This window comes from Triticum aestivum, chromosome 4D (genome assembly GCF_018294505.1).
Source record: "Triticum aestivum cultivar Chinese Spring chromosome 4D, IWGSC CS RefSeq v2.1, whole genome shotgun sequence".
Lineage (NCBI taxonomy): Eukaryota > Viridiplantae > Streptophyta > Magnoliopsida > Poales > Poaceae > Triticum > Triticum aestivum.
In genome coordinates, this window is record NC_057805.1 from 18,834,385 (window position 1) to 18,851,810 (window position 17,426).

Consider the following 17,426-nt stretch of genomic DNA (forward strand, 5'->3'; position numbering starts at 1 on the left):
ACGCCGTCGAGAAGCTCGAGTCCTTGGAGCGCGATTTTAAGACGCAAGAGTCCAAACTTGCGAAGGCCCGTCAGAGCGCATAGGATGTCTGAGCCGAAGCCCAGAGCGCCCTCCAGGAAATTCAGGCGGCCAAGAAGATTACGGCGGGTAAGTCTTTCGCTATGCAAAGCCAGTAGGCAAAGGAAACATTCCTTGTACTGACCCGCATTTGGGTTTTCCAGGGGCGTTTACGAATCTGCCGCGCAGCATATCAGATGCTGCCGAGTTTTATCAAGCCGAAGAGGGGATGTCTACGGAGAAGCTATTCTAGTCTCAATATTTTTGACCAGAACATCCGGTGCCCTTTAGCAACCAGCTGAAACAGCTGGTTGAGCTGCACAGGTCAGCCGAGTTAGCCATGACGGACCTGATAGTCCGGTTGTGGCCTGCCGAGCCTGTACCCAGCAGCTACTTCAGACTTGTGACGCGGCTCGTGAGTGCCTGCCCACGACTCGAAGCCGTGAAGAGATTGGTCTGCATCGAAGGTGCACAGATGGCCTTTGCCCACGGCAAGACGCATTGGGCGAAGCTGGATGCCAAGAAGCTAGTGACCGAGGGGCCGCCTGAGGGCAAGGAGCATCGTCGACCCAAGCTATATTTTGATAGTGTCATGGAGGCGTCCCACCTTGTAGCGGAGCAATGTTCGAAGGATGTTATATTCCCATGAAAACATTCGTATTATCCTGTCCTGTAATATGGAACAATGATGTTGCGTAATATAATGCTTGTGATTTAAATTTTACCTCCTATGCGGCCGTTTATGAGATCTGAGGGTTGACCAGTCGTCGGCTTCTGCCCCCATGTAGGTAGTACGGGGGTGTTCGGGATAAATCTAAACACTCTTTACTCCACATTCTGGTCCTTAAAGGAGGTGTTTAGCGCAACGAACAAGGCAATCAGATGATGCGGCCTTTACCGCCCTCACTTAGCCATAGGAGTTTGACAATAAGAAAGTCGGCGAAGCCCCTTGTATTCGGAAGACCGAATTAGGGGCGTAATACACGCCTAATCGGGGAAACCGATTCCTCACATGAAGCGGAGAAAATCTCTAACGATTTGGGACCTCTCGAACAGCTGACCAGCTCTCGCCGCATCATGACAGTCAGTTTTCGGCTTTCTCTACTGAGGTGCTCGTCCGGAAGAACCGGGACACAATTGCAGTAGTTCTCCCTTTACTACCCAAGCCGATATAGCGGAACATAAGGTAGTAAGCACAGGAGCCGGGCAACCCAACTATTGACCAAAGACATGATTCGGAGCCGATGCATATAATGTTATAAGTTCGGGGTGCCGACTGTACTGTAAAAGTATTCGGACTTTTGTTGCCCTAATTCGGGGCGTGATGAAGCCCCTGGCGCAGTAATACGTATCGAAATGTACGCGTGCAACAAGTAATAAATACAAAGGAAGAAAGGGGAAGGTTAGGTAAAAACTGACGCTTCCCTTTATTTTTATAATGTGACTAATACGTCGAGGCGTATTTGTACATGCAATATGATAAGCAAAAAAGGCTATTTAACATGCCAAAACCAAGTGCGGGCTACGTGCGGGTATCTAAAACAGGTATAGCAATCGTTAACAGAGGCCACCTGGGGGTTCCCTTGTGCGCCAAAGCTCCTTGCCTCCTTGGTGTGTCCGACAGACATGTTGTTAGAAGAAGTCTCGAAAAGAGAGAATTGACCTGAAATGGGAAAGAAAGAGGTACGCGAATCCTAGGGTCGGTCGAGCCGCATGGTGGATCGCGAGCTAGCTATGCCTCCATCCATATTGTTTGGGCGCGTAATTATGTACGCGTGGGGCGGAGGCCGAATTGCTAATCAAGCTCTTTACGAGCTGAGCTGTCCTGTTGCAGTGTGGTCCGGACCTTCTTAACGATGGCCGGGGGTTTGGCAGCCGGATTATAGTTCTGCTTGGGAAGGCCGTTTTGTACTTCTGCTGCTAGGGCGGCTGTGTGCTCGTCAGTACGGAGGGAGCGTTCCGTGTTTCCATTAACTGTTATGACGCCGCGTGGACCGGGCATCTTGAGCTTGAGATAAGCGAGTGTGGCACTGCGTTGAATATAGCAAACGCGGTTCGTCCAAGCAGTGCGTGGTAGCCGCTGCGGAAGGGGGCGATATCAAAGATTAACTCCTCGCTTCGGAAGTTGTCCAGAGAATCGAAGACCACCTCCAGCGTGACGGAGCCCGTACAATGGGCCTCTACGCCTGGTATGACTCCTTTAAAGGTAGTCCTTGTGGGTTTGATTCGTGAGGGATTAATGCCCATCTTCCGCACTGTATCCTGATAGAGTAGGTTAAGGCGGCTACCACCGTCCATTAGGGCTCGTGTGAGGTGAAATCCGTCGATGATTGGGTCAAGGACCAGTGCGGCCGATCCGCCCTGATGGATACTAGTTGGGAGGTCACGTCGGTCAAAGGTGATCGGAAATGACGACCACAGATTGGATTTTGGGGCGACTGGCTCTACCGCGTAGACGTCCCTGAGTGCGCGCTTGCGCTCCCTTTTGGGTATGTGTGTAGCATATATCATGTTCACCGTTTTGACCTGAGGGGGGAGTTTCTTCTGCCGCTCAGTGTTCGGCTGCTGGGGCTCTTCGTCGTCGTCCTCGCTTTGCGATCCCATTTCCTTGTTCTTGGTTTTTGACTTGCTGGCTTGTTTTAGAACCCGGCAGTCTCTGTTGGTATGATTGGCTTGTTTGTCTGGGGTGCCATGTATCTGGCACGGACGATCGAGTATGCGGTCCAAGCTGGATGGTCCCTCATTGTTCCTTTTGTGGGGCTTCTTCCGCTGGCCGGACTTGGAGCCGCTGAATCCGGCATGAACTGTCGTGTCATCGGTGTTATCTCCATTACTTCGACGTTTGTGTTTATTGCGCCAGAGCTTGCCGGCGCAGTTTTTGGCCTCAGAGGGGCCTGCCTCGTTGGCTGTGTTTGTACTACAAGCCAGCCAACTATCCTCACCCGCGCAGAAGCGGGTCATGAGTGCCGTGAGGGCCGCCATAGACATCGGCTTTTCTTGGCCGAGGTGGCGGGCAAGCCATTCGTCGCGGATGCTGTGTTTGAAGGCCGCTAGGGCATCGGCATCCGGACAGTCAACGATCTGGTTCTTTTTGGTTAGGAACCTAGTCCAGAATTTTCTGGCTGATTCTCCAGGTTGTTGGACTATATGACTTAAGTCCTCGGCATCTGGTGGCCGGACATAAGTGCCTTGGAAGTTGTCGAGAAAAGCTTCTTCCAAGTCCTCCCAGCTGCCTATAGAATTTTCAGGCAGACTATTCAGCCAGTGTCTAGCTGGCCCTTTTAATTTTAGTGGGAGGTATTTGATGGCGTGGAGGTCGTCTCCTCGGGCCATATGGATGTGGAGAATAAAATCTTCGATCCACACTACGGGATCGGTTGTGCCGTCGTATGATTCAATGTCGACGGGCTTGAACCCCTCGGGGAATTCGTGATCCAGTACTTCATCTGTGAAGCAGAAAGGGTGTGCGGCGCCTCTATATCGGGCCGTGTCACGGTGCACCTCCGATGAAGTCCGTCTGTGGTTATCGGTGTCGGTGTCAAAACCGGCGGATCTCGGGTAGGGGGTCCCGAACTGTGTGTCTAGGATCGATGGTAACAGGAGACAGGGGACACGATGTTTACCCGGGTTTGGGCCCTCTCTATGGAGGTAATACCCTACTTCCTGCTTGATTGATCTTGATGAATATGAGTGTTACAAGAGTTGATCTACCACGAGATCGTAATGGCTAAACCCTAGAAGCCTAGCCTATGTGTATGTGGTAATGAATGTGTCCTATCCGGACTATGCTCTCCGGTTTATATAGACAGCGGAGAGATCTAGGGTTACATGGAGTCGGTTACATAAGAAGGAATCTTCATAGTTGGTCGCCTAGCTTGCCTTCCACACCAAGGAAAGTCCAATCCGGACACGGATATAGTCTTCAATCTTCGTATCTTCACGGCCCATCAGTCCGGCCCATAGATATCAGGTCGGACGCCCGAGGACCCCTTAATCCGGGACCCCCTCAGTAGCCCCCGAACCAGTCTTCAATAGCGAGGTGTTCGGCACACATATTGTCTTCAGCATTGCAAGGCGGGTTCCTCCTTTGATGATCTCCAAGTAATGTATTCGGCCATTGATCCAATGTCGTCTCCTTGGCTTCTATGCGTTTTAAGTAATCTTCGTTCTCCACGTGTCAAGCGAATGTGAAAAGTTGGGGTATTTTTACGAATAACACCCGTCTACGCAAGGAAGAGGGCCTATTTAAAGAGATTGGATCCTAGATCCGTTCAGCGCCACACAGAAGAAATCCCCAGAGACTGCTTGGGAGAAACCATTCTAGCATGGCCAGCGTTCCCAGCTCCTCCGCTCGTCCCGGCCCAGAGAAAGGCGAGTGGGAGAGGTGTTCTGTGTCTCATAGCCAATTGACGAAGTTGCAAACGCAAGGATTCCTTCCCCCTGTAGATCTAGTCCCTGTTCGGACGGGGCTAGCTTCCTTCAATGAGGGGACTCAGGCAGAGGATTTCCCCAATCCGTCTGGGGGAGAACGAGTGTGTTTTGTCCCCTTCCTGCTAAGAGGCGTTGGATTCCCAATCCATCCGTTGCTCCGAGGACTTCTGGAGTACTACGGCCTCCAGCTGCACAACTTCACTCCGGCCTCTATTCTGCACATCGCGAGTTACGTCGCTTTGTGTGAACTATTCCTAGGCATCAAGGCTCATTTCGAGTTGTGGAGGAAGTTGTTCTGTCTCGTCCCGTGCAATCACGAAGGGTCAAAATTTGAGGTGGGCGGAGCCGAAGTGTGGCGCGTCGCTGATACCGGATATCCATCCGACACACCAAGGAAGGCACCAGATGGATGGCCCTCCGAATGGTTCTATGTTGAGGACGTCCCGCTTCCTGACCCAGTTCGAAAGGGTCTTCTCGAATTTGCGGGCGTCCCGCTGAAGAAACGCCACAGTTGGCGTCCCCGGAGTCTTGAAGAAGACGACGGCGCGGAGGTTCGTCAGCTGATGAGCAAGACAAAAGAGCTTGCTCAGTCCGGGCTCACAGTAATCGAGGTTATGGCGATCTCCACAGCGCGAGGGGTTCAGCCGCTTCAATACAGAGGGCTTCCCATGTGGCACTACAATGGGGAGGATGACGCCTCTCGCTGTGGCCGGAAAGGTCCGGACACCCCTACTGCTTTGGCTAAGATATTATTCAAACTATTCAAAGGGGAGGAAAAGGAATTTCTTCGCAACAAGCTCAGAGATGGGTACTCTATGTATAACCCTCCCAGTTGGGTAAGGCCCAACCCCTCTATTTTTACTCCTTCCATCTCTAAATTGCCTTTGATAAATTTCTAGTTTGTTTACTTATGACAGCACTGGCGAAAGGTCACCGAGGGATTTTATAGTCCCACCCTACAGCCGAAGGACCACAACCGGGAGCTTGATCCCGGGTTTGAAGAGGATCCGGATATATGTGTTGTGCTCTCGGAGGGGGTGTTTTACCAGACGAGCTATGATGGCACAGAAGTGGCCATCATCACCGACAACCCCGGTCTTCTTCCTGCTTCACAGGTAAGTAAACAAGAAACACCTCCTTTGAAAGGGTGCTCGTACTCTGCCTCACCCACCACATTGTCACGCGTTTTACAGGGAGGCGTTTGACGATATCGAGGAAATCGGTTCCTGCGCCGAGCAGGCCTTCGAAGAGGAGGGCCGGTTAAGGCACCGGGCCCTCGTTGAGGAGGTACGGATAAATATATTTTTCAGTGGCCGTGTCCAACTGTGACATATGCGCCTGTTTGATTACAGGAAAAAGGTTCGCCGAACTGTGTCCGGGGGTCCGGCCGGCCGCACTCCCAACAACCAAGATTTAGATCCAGTCGGGGAGACAGGAGCCGATGTAAGAACAAAGCCGGACTGCCCTTCGGCCCAGGGTTCGGACAATATGTCTGTTACCAACTCGGAAGTAGAGAGCGCCATGAATCATCGGCGCTGCAGAGCTGTCTTACAAGACCCGAAGTTCTCGGACGAGGCATTTAATGCCTTTAGCTCGGGCGACGCATACATCCGAGCTGCTCGAGACGGGCTTAGGAAGGCCACGAGGCAATATCTGACAGATGTGCAGGTAAGTTTTCTTTGTCAAAAAAGGATAGCCATATACCCGTAGCCCCCGGGACTGAAAGCAGTTGGTACAACTGATTTAAGGACCATTGTATGACCAGGTTCTTACAGAGAAGAACAACCTGCTGACCCAAGAGCTGGAACATTGTCGGTCGCAACTAAATGTTGCTGCCGCCGAACTGGAGAAGTCCAAAAAGGCGTCGCCTGGTAATTTTCCCCTCCATTGAGAAAATATAATCATATGCCATTAATGCTAACAGTCCTTCCTATATCATGACATGATTGTCAGAGGAACTCAAAGAGGCATTGGAAGTCGCGCAAGTGAATGAACAAGAAGCCAAGAGGCTACATGCTACGGGCGAACGTGTGCTGAAGCAGGCCATTGTTGAGAAAAACCAGCTCCAGGATTGCAAAACCCAGCTAGGTGAAGAGTTGAAGGATGTGCGGGCCCAGCTAGCCGATTCCGTGAAGGAGAACAAGAAGCTGCGGGGCGGCGTATTCAGTATGTGTCCGAACTATTATTAAAGTAGTTCGGAGATAGATAGAACTGATATAATTATGATTGCAGGTATATTGACGGGCCGTCCTGAAGAGGAGGTGTCTGGATCAGCTGATGATCTGCTGCAAAGACTGTCGCAGGTGCACGAGCATGATCGGCTGGCCATGCGGAGCGTTGCCAAGGCCTTATGGCCATCTGCCTCCCCTCTAGGAAGTTTGGAGGAGCTCATAGAGTTGTTCAAAGGAGCGCGGCGGCGTATCCGATTATGGAAGATATCGGCCTGTCGAGAGGGTGCGTGAGAAGCTTGGGCCATGGTGAAAACTCGGTATACCAAGCTTGATCCTAATCACATGGCTCGGGTCGGACCGCTAGGGTCGAATGGGGAAGAAATTCCCGTTAGTTTAGTGTATGACCAAGTAGAGGTGGCCGCCAAATATTCCCAAAAGTATTGTAAGTTAGACCGTCTGTTGGACGGTATAGAGAAGGAAGTGTTTGAGTCCCAATGACTATGTACTTTCCTTACCCTATGCAATTCTAGCTGAATTGTATAGCATTTGTCATGGTAGACCTTTTCGCTTCAACCTCCAGACTCGATGGTGCGGAGTGTTTCCGAATACCCTCGCGGCCGAATAGACCGGGGTATGCTTGGAAAACTAGGCATAGGGGTCATAGTTGCTTGAACAGGCAAGTTGTATCCGGCTAGTTATGTTATATTACAATGAGATTGTAAGAAACATCTTCCAGGGAGAATAGTTCCGTTAAGTGTTCCTTTCCCTGGGTGTGCATGCATTAGTAGACATGTCCGAATTGTGATGTAAAAATCACAGTGTGTATAGCTTCTGGGGGTTCACAATAGAGTGAGTGCGAAGAGTATTTTTCATCCATCGACCGAATATTCCCTTAAGAACGCTAGCTTTCGGCTTCACCCAGTCTGAGGTACACATCCGGATAACCAGGCACTAACAATCGCAGAGGTGCTCCCTTTACCACCTAGCCGAACAATCGGGAACGTAGGGGTAAGCACAGGAGCCAGGCAACCCAGCTTGGCAAAAACTTAAGTCATATCGATGCATATAATGGTGAAGAAAAGACATACGGGAAGAACGCATATGTATGATGAGCTTGATGCTCAGAAAATAGTATTAACAAGCTTCTGTTAAAGAAGCCCCCAAGTATGATGGGCGTACATATGTAAGAATGTGTACGTCAGCAGTGTTCGGTCAAGCCGAATGAGAGCTTTAAAGCGAGAAAAAGGAATTGTGTAAAAGGGAGAAAAAGTAATGGGAACTATAGGGGAGAAGGAGACTAACAAAGAGTGCTATGCTAGGCATAGAATCTTCGGAGTCTGGCCGCGTTCCAGGGGTTCGGCTCTAGGCGATTGTCAGACGCGTCACGAAGACGGTACGCTCCTCCGGTAAGAACTTCGTCAATTATGAAGGGACCCACCCATTTGGGCTTGAGTTTGTCCTTTTTCTTCTCCGACAAGCGTAGAACGAGTTCGCCAACATTGTAAGTCTTGGCCCGTACTTCCCTGCTTTGGTATCTTCGAGCCTACTGCTGATAAAATGCTGAACGGGCTTTGGCGACGTCGCGCTCCTCCTCCAGGGCGTCTAAGCTGTCCTGCCGATCCAACTCGGCCTCTTTCTCTTCGTACATACGCACTCGAGGTGAGTCATGTATAATATCGCAGGGCAATACAGCCTCTGCGCCGTACACCATGAAGAAAGGTGTGTATCCGGTAGTACGGTTAGGCGTGATCCGCAGCCCCCAGAGTACAGATTCAAGCTCCTCGACCTAGTGTTTGTCTGATTCTTTTAAAGACCGCACTAGCCTGGGTTTGATGCCACTCATAATAAGACCGTTAGCTCGCTCGACTTGACCGTTTGTTTGCGGGTGGTAGACAGAGGTGTAATCGAGCTTAATGCCCAGATTAGCACACCAGCTTTTCACTTCATCAACTGTGAAATTGGAACCGTTATCAGTGATGATGTTGTGTTGTACACCATAACGGTGTAGTACATCGGATATAAATGCGATCACCGGTCCGGACTCGGCCGTTTTGACTGGTCTAGCCTCTATCCACTTGGTGAATTTGTCCACCATGACCAGCAAATATTTTTTCTTATGGCTTCCCCCTTTAAGGGGTCCAACCATGTCCAAGCCCCAGACCACGAAGGGCCATGTAATGGGGATTGTTTGTAGGGCGGTTGGGGGCATATGGCTTTGGTTGGCGAAGAGTTGGCATCCAACGCAGCGCTGGACGAGGTCCTGTGCGTCTGCCCGGGCCGTAGGCCAATAAAATCATGTCCGGAAGGCCTTGCTGACGAGTGCCCGGGCTGCGGCGTGGTGCCCACCGAGACCGGCGTGAATTTCTACCAAGGGTTGCCGCCCCTCCTCCTCGGAGATACACCTTTGAAGGACTCCGGTGGTGCTTTTCTTATAGAGCTCTCCCTCGTGAACTTTATAGGCCTTCGAACGCCGGACGATGCGGCGAGCCTCATTCTGATCTTCTGGGAGCTCCTTCCTATTAAGGTACGCCAAGAATGGTTCGGTCCATGGGGAAATTACTGCCATGATGAGGTGGGCCGATGGTGTTATTTCGGTGGCTGAGCCTCCGATGATATCGGCGTGTTCGCTATTTGTGTTTGTATTCGGAACGGGACTGTCGTTGCTGTCTCCCCCTTGCCACACCATGGATGGCTTAAAGAGCCTTTCGAGGAAGATGTTAGGTGGGACGGGGTCGCGCTTAGCGCCGACGCGAGCAAGGATGTCTGCCGCCTGATTACTTTCGCGGGCGACGTGATGAAATTCGAGTCCCTCGAATCGAGCTGACATCTTCAAGACGGCATTGCGATAAGCTGCCATCTTTGGATATTGGCGTCAAAGTCTCCATTAATTTGGGATATTGCAAGGTTTGATTCTCCGCGCACCTCCAGGCGTTGTATGCCCATTGATACGGCCATCCGAAGGCCATGCAGCAAGGCCTCGTATTCCGCTGCGTTGTTGGAGTCTGTGTATAATATTTGGAGTATCTACTGGACGATATCTCCTGTGGGGGACGTTAATACGACGCCCGCCCCCAACCCTGCCAACATTTTGGAGCCGTCAAAATGCATCACCCAGTTGGAATATGCGCCGTACTCTTTAGGGAGTTCGGCCTCTGTCCATTCGGCGACGAAGTCAGCCAGTACCTGGGATTTGATGGCTCGACGTGGTTTGTACGTGATGTCGAATGGCAGGAGCTCAATGGCCCATTTGGCAATCCGGCCCGTTGCATCCCGGTTGTTGATTATATCATCGAGGGGCACTTCAGAAGCCACCGTAATCGACCACTCCTGAAAGTAGTGTCGCAATTTTCGAGATTCCATGAAGACCGCATATGCTATCTTTTGATAGTGAGGGTACCGGGATTTGCATGGTGTGAGGATGGTGGATACGTAGTATACCGGATTTTGGAGCGGAAATTTGTGTCTGTCCTGTTTGATGAAGCTATGTACCTAGGGTAGGGTCATGGGCCTGTCCAAGATACCCTCCCCAAGGCCATCACCCTAAAACCAGAAGCATTCGAAGAAGAATCATCATCATCCACTCGACCATGAAGCGTTCCACTCGGAAGACCTGAAGTCACTCGACCATGGAGACTGTCACTCGACCGCCAGAAGGTCTAAAGCCACCCCATACTGCAACGGTCGGTCATTACGTCATAGCTTTAATGGTCATTATGTCACTTTATTACTAGCGTTACCAGTAACGCCCTGTCTTAATGTACCTTAAACCCTGTGTAATTGAGGGCCGGAGGGGTCTGGCGAACTCTATATAAGCCACCCCCCTCCTCGGTGACAAGGGTTCGCACCTCCTGTAACACACACGCATATAATCCAATCGACCGCCTCCGGGCACCGAAACGTAGGGCTGTTAATTCCTCCGAGAAGGGCCTGAACTCGTAAAACTCGTGCGTACAACTTCTCCATAGCTAAGATCTTGCCTCTACATACCTACCGCCCATTCTACTATGAGACTTAGAACCACGACAGTTGGCGCCCACCGTGGGGCAGGTGTCTTAGCGACTTATTGGAGAAGTTGCGATTTTTTCGATCCCCATCAGCATGGTTTCAGGCGGAGGATTGGCTGAGGGTCGCGAGATCCATCTCGGCGCGCTCGTGTTCGTCGCTGACGACTCTGCTTGGCTCCAAGAGGCTCCACTCGACGTCGAGGTGCTCCCCGTCCACGGGGCAACACACTTTCGTGCGTGCGTCCGCGGCGTCCTCCTGCGGCAGCCGTCGACCCAGTATCGGTTGGCTCCTATGGCGTCTTCACTCCCTGCTGCCCACCGACGGAAGCGTTCGGTCGGTCGAGGCTCCAGCGGTGGGTGAGGCACGCGGTGGCTCGCCAGTCGGCCACCTCCCAAGTCACGACAATCGAACCCGATGAAACTCTCTACGGCCTGTTCGACTGGCTCCGTCGAGACTGCATCCGAGTGCGACAGCAGTGACCCCGTGGCGGAAGTCCTGATGGTCAACGGACCGTGCAGTCCCCTTGGCTTTCCCCGCGACGACGGTAGTGATGGCGGAGGTGATCCGTCGCGTGTCCACGAGGAGTACCGCCCCGAGCCCCTCTCTTCACAGCAGAGGGAAGAGCTTCGCCGCCGTAACATGGATCCACTTCACACTCCTATCGTTGGAGAAACCCCTGAGGCCCGGGCCTTGGAAGAGGTGCGCTTGGCCAACTTGGCTGAGCGCACTCGACTGGAGAACCTCCAGCACGCACTCGACGAGCGTGCTCGGTAGCGAGTTCCTGAGTCCAATCGATGACAACTTTTTCCGCCTCCTACCCAGGTATATTGAACTCCGATCCAGAATCTCACAGCTGCGGCCCGAATAGCAGAGTCGATTCAGCCTTCCCAGTTGGAAGCTGGTAGGGGTTTGATGCAAATCCGGGCTTTGCTCCGGGCGGCGGGGGAGCAGAACACAGCAGTGTCACAGTCTCGGAATAGGATTCATAGTAGATCTGTAATGGCAGACACAGTTCAGTCGGCTCACAGCCCAAGATCGCCTCCAAGACGTGAGGGACGTGGAGATTGACAGGATCAGTACAGAAACCGTGAGTAGTATGATCGTCGTCGAGCGCCCACACCTCCCCCAAGGAGTGGGTCGTACGCGCCTCGGCAACACGATGACAGACGCCCTCACAGTGGAGGGCGAAGGATTCCATTCGACCCCCGAGAGCCGGGCTTTGACGTGAGATCCATTCTCGTTTACGGTCTGGTTGACAAGAACAGGGCCCACAGAGATGGTCACGATAGAGATTACCCGACCGGCAACAGAGTGCATGTTTCAGGTCCCGAGTGTTTCAGCAGAGCCATCGGAGCAGCAGTGATTCCTCCCAACTTCAGGTTGGCGACTGGAGTCAGCAAATTCACTGGTGAGTCCAAGCCTGACACTTGGCTTGAGGACTACCAAGTAGCTATGCAAATTGGTGGTGGCAATGATGAAGTGGCCATGAAGCACCTTCCTCTGATGTTGGAGGGCTCGGCCAGAGCGTGGTTGAATCAATTAGCACCTGGCAGTATTTATAGCTGGGAAGAGCTTGCCCGAGTGTTTGTCAGAACATTTGAGGGTACATGCAAACGGCCAGCAGGGCTAACAGAGCTACAATCTTGTGTGCAGAAGCTGAATGAAACTTTGAGGGATTATATCCAGAGATGGATCATGTTGCACCACACGGTGGAGAATGTGTCTGATCACCAAGCAGTTTGTGCCTTCAAGGAAGGTGTCAAGTATCGAGAATTGTATCTGAAGTTCGGTCGGACCGGAGATATGTCTCTTAGTCGAATGATGGAAATTGTCACCAAGTATGCTAATGGTGAAGAGGAGGATCGGCTCCGGAGTGGCAAGCACGAAACAGTCGCCCACGAAACCGGGGGAGGGAACTCCAGTCGGAAGCAGAAGCGCAAAGCCGAGCCAGCTGCTCCCGGAGAAGCCTTAGCCGTGACTCAAGGAAAGTTCAAGGGGAAGTCCAAAGGGCCATGGAACCCCAAGAAAGTAAAAGATCAAGATGGAAATGATGTGTTGGATTTACCATGCCACATTCACACCAAAAAAGATGAGGAGGGTAATCTCATTTACCCGAAACATACCACTCGACAGTGTCGGCTCCTAATCCAGCAGTTCCGAGAGAAACAGCCCAAAGAGAAGGAGAAAGAATCGGACAAAGTTGGGGATAAAGAAGAGGACGATGATGGTTACCCCCACGTCAATTCCACTCTGATGATTTTTGCTGATGTTGAGAGCAAAAGTCGACTAAAAGTCATCAACGGAGAAGTGAACATGGTCGCTCCGGCGACGCCCAGTTATTGGAAGTGGTCTCAGACTGCCATTACATTCGACCAGTCTGATCACCCAACACACATAGCCACCCCTGGGAGGCAAGCGTTGGTGGTCGACCCAGTCGTCGAAGGCACTCGGTTGACTAAGGTTCTGATGGATGGTGGCAGTGGCCTGAATATACTCTATGCGGAGATCTTGAAAGGAATGCGCATTCCGATGTCTAGACTCAGTGAAAGCAATATGAGTTTCCATGGAGTTATTCCTGGCAAGAAGGCTGAGTCACTCGGCCAGATCGCCCTCGATGTGGTTTTTGGTGATTCCAAGAATTACCGCAAAGAAAAGTTGACGTTTGAAGTCGTGGATTTCCAGAGTGCTTATCATGCTATTCTGGGCAGGCTGGCTTATGCACGTTTTATGGCTCGACCATGTTACGTGTACCTCAAATTGAAGATGCCTGGTCCTAAAGGAGTGATCACTATCACTGGCAATCGGAAGAAGGCAAAAGAGTGCTTCCAGAAGGGCTCAAAGATCGCCGATGCGCAAATGGCAGTAGTGGAATTGCAGGAGTATCAAAAAAAATGCAGATCCGAGTGATTTGTTGCGAGCTAAGAAGCCTGCCACGGATTCAGCATTTCAGTCGTCTGGTGAAACGAAGCCGATTCATATTCACCCGACCGATCCCAATGCTGCTCCGACTCACATTTCGACAACACTCGACTCCAAATAGGAAGAAGCGCTCATCCAATTCCTCCGTGAGAACTGGGACATCTTTGCATGGAAACCTTCTGACATGCCGGGTGTTCCCAGGGGGCTGGCTGAGCACCATTTGCGAGTCGACCCAAAAGTGAAACCAGTCAAAGAACATCTTCGACGGTCCGCCGTACAAAAGAGAAAAGCAATCGGTGAAGAAGTGGCTCGACTCCTAGCAGCTGAGTTTATCCGAGAGATTTACCACTCCGAGTGGCTAGCCAATGTTGTCATGGTCCCCAAGAAGGACGACTCACTTCGCATGTGCATTGACTTCAAGCATATCAATCGGGCCTGCCCGAAAGATCACGTTCCTCTCCCCCGCATCGACCAAAGAGTCGACTCAACTGCGGGGTGTGAGCGCTTGTCCTTTTTGGACGCTTATTCCGGGTATCATCAGATCCGACTGTATGGACCCGATGAGATAAAAACAGCTTTCATCACCCCATTTGGGTGCTTCTGTTATGTCACCATGCCATTCGGCTTGAAGAATGCTGGAGCCACATTCATGAGGATGATTCAGAAGTGTTTACTCACTCAAATCAGTCGGAATGTGGAAGCATACATGGATGACATTGTGGTCAAGTCACGTAAAGGTTCCGACCTGCTGGCTGACCTTGCTGAAACTTTTGCCAACCTCAGAAGGTATGATATCAAGCTTAATCCATCAAAGTGCACATTCGGAGTTTCGGGCGGAAAATTACTCGGTTTTCTCGTTTCCGAATGAGGGATCGACGCTAACCTTGAGAAAGTGGGTGCCATACTCCGGATGAAACGCCCTGTGCGTGTGCATGACGTCCAGAAGCTTACTGGTTGTTTGGCCGCCTTAAGTCGATTCATTTCTCGCCTCGGTGAAAAGGCATTGCCTCTTTACCGACTGATGAAAAAGTCTGATAAGTTCGAGTGGACTCCTAAAGCTGATGCAGCGTTTGTAGAGCTCAAAGCCCTGGTTTCCACCTAGCCGGTGCTTGCTGCCCCAATCAGCAAAGAGCCTTTACTGCTTTACATTGCAGCCACTGGACAAGTTGTCAGTACAGTACTTACGGTCGAGCGGGAAGAAGAAGGAAAAGCCTATAAGGTTCAGCGCCCAGTATACTATGTTTCTGAAGTTCTGACTCCGTCAAAGCAAAGATATCCACATTATTAGAAGTTTGTTTATGGGATTTATATGAACACGAAGAAGGTTGCACACTATTTCTCTGACCACTCTATTACAGTCGTCAGCGACGCTCCATTATAAGAGATTCTGAACAACAGAGATGCAACTGGTCGAGTGGCAAAGTGGGCGATTGAACTCCTTCCCTTGGATATCAAGTTTGAAAAAGGCTATCAAGTCCCAAGCAATAGCAGATTTCCTCGTCGAGTGGATCGAACAGCAACTACCAACTCAAGTTCACTCGGAGCACTGGACCATGTTCTTTGATGGCTCCAAGATGCTGAATGGCTCCGGTGCTGGGGTGGTACTGGTATCCCCCCGAGGAGACAAGCTCAGATATGTTCTCCAGATTCACTTTGATTCCTCCAATAATGAAGCGGAATATGAAGCACTCTTATATGGGTTACGTATGGCCATTTCACTCGGCGTTCGTCGCCTCATGGTCTACGGCGACTCAGATTTGGTAGTCAATCAAGTGATGAAGGAGTGGGATGTCAGAAGCCCAGCTATGACTGGTTACTGTAATGCGGTGAGGAAGTTGGAGAAGAAGTTTGAGGGGTTAGAGCTCCATCATATACCCCGACTGAAAAATCAAGCAGCCGATGATTTGGCAAAGATAGGTTCCAAGAGGGAAGCCATTCCCAGCAACGTGTTTTTGGAACACATTCATACACCTTCAGTTCAAGAAGATCCTTTCACTGAAGAGCCCAGGCAGCCTAAGAGTGCCACAGATCCGACTGAAGTCGAAGTTCCAGCCATGGTCGACCTGATCATGGAGATTTTGGTCATCACTCCCGACTGGACAGTGCCATACATTGCGTATATCCTTAGGAAGGAACTCCGAGAGGATGAAGAAGAGGCTCGACAGATCGTCCGTCAATCCAAAGCCTTTACTGTGACAAGAGGACAGCTGTTCAGGGAAAGCGTAATCGGAGTCAGCCAGAAATGCATAACACCAGAAGAAGGTCGAGTGATCCTCAACGACATCCACTCGGGGACATGTGGCCACCATGCGTCCTCTCGGACCATTGTGGCCAAAGCATACCGAGCTGGATTTTATTGGCCACGAGCAAATGAAATGGCGAAAGATATAGTCGACAAATGTGAAGGCTGCCAGTTTTACTCCAATATGTCCCACAAGCCTGCGTCAGCCCTGAAGACCATTCCACTCGTCTGGCCCTTTGCTGTTTGGGGATGGGATATGGTTGGACCCCTGAGGACTGGTAGGAGCAGCTTCACTCATGTGCTTGTAGCAGTCGACAAGTTCACCAAATGGATTGAAGCCAAGCCTATCAAGAATCTTGAAGCCAGTACTGCCGTCAGCTTCATCAGAGAATTGACATTCAGACATGGAGTTCCGCACATCATCATCACTGACAACGGGTCGAACTTCGATTCTGATGAGTTCAGAGCCTTCTGTGCTTCCCAGGGCACACGAGTCGACTATGCTTCAGTCGCCCACCCCCAGTCGAATGGACAAGCGGAAAGAGCAAATGGTTTGATTCTCAAAAGACTGAAACCCCGATTGATGCGTGATCTCAAGCACGCAGCAGGCGCCTGGGTCGATGAACTTCCATCAGTTCTTTGGGGATTGAGAACAACTCCCAATCGGTCGACTGGCCGAACTCCATTCTTCTTGGTCTATGGAGCTGAAGCTGTTCTACCGAGTGACTTGCTTCACAATGCCCCCCGAGTCGAGCTTTTCTCTGAAGATGAAGCAGAACAGGCCCGGCAGGACGCAGTTGATCTCCTAGAAGAGGAAAGAGAGATCGCCTTAATACGGTCGACCATTTATCAACAAGACTTGCGCCGATTCCACGCCAGAAACGTGAGAGGTTGAGCCTTCCAAGAGGGAGACCTGGTTCTTCGAGTGGATTAGCAGAAACCACACAAGCTCGCCCCTGCTTGGGAAGGTCCCTTCATCGTCACCAGAGTTCTCCACAATGGGGCATACCATCTTTACAATGTCGAGCGTCAGAAAGACGAGCCACGGGCTTGGAATGTGGAGCTGCTCCGCCCCTTTTATACTTAAGTACTCATTCTGATGAGATGTAATAAGAAATACCTTTGTAGTTTGTTTATCAAAGACAAGAGCTTTACAGTCTTCTTAAACGATTGTTGTTGCTTATGTGTGCGTCTCAAATCCCCCAGTGGGTGACTTAGCCGTGAATCTGTTTCGCCTAAGTTTGAAAAATCCTACCGAGTGATGAGCAAGCCTCTCACTCGGGGGCTTAGCTGCGAATCCGTTTCGCCTAAGTTTGAAAAATCCTACCGAGTGATGAGCAAGCCTCTCACTCGGAGGCTTAGCTGCAGTCCAGTACTCGCCTAAGTTTGTAAACCCCTACCGAGTGGTGAGCAACCCTCCCACTCGGGGGCTTGGCTGCAGTCTAGTACTCGCCTAAGTTTGTAAAATCCTACCGAGTGGTGAGCAACCCTCCCACTCGGGGGCTTAGCTACAGTCCAGTACTCGCCTAAGTTTGTAAAATCCTACCGAGTGGTGAACAACCCTCCCACTCGGGGGCTTAGCTGCAGTCCAGTACTCGCCT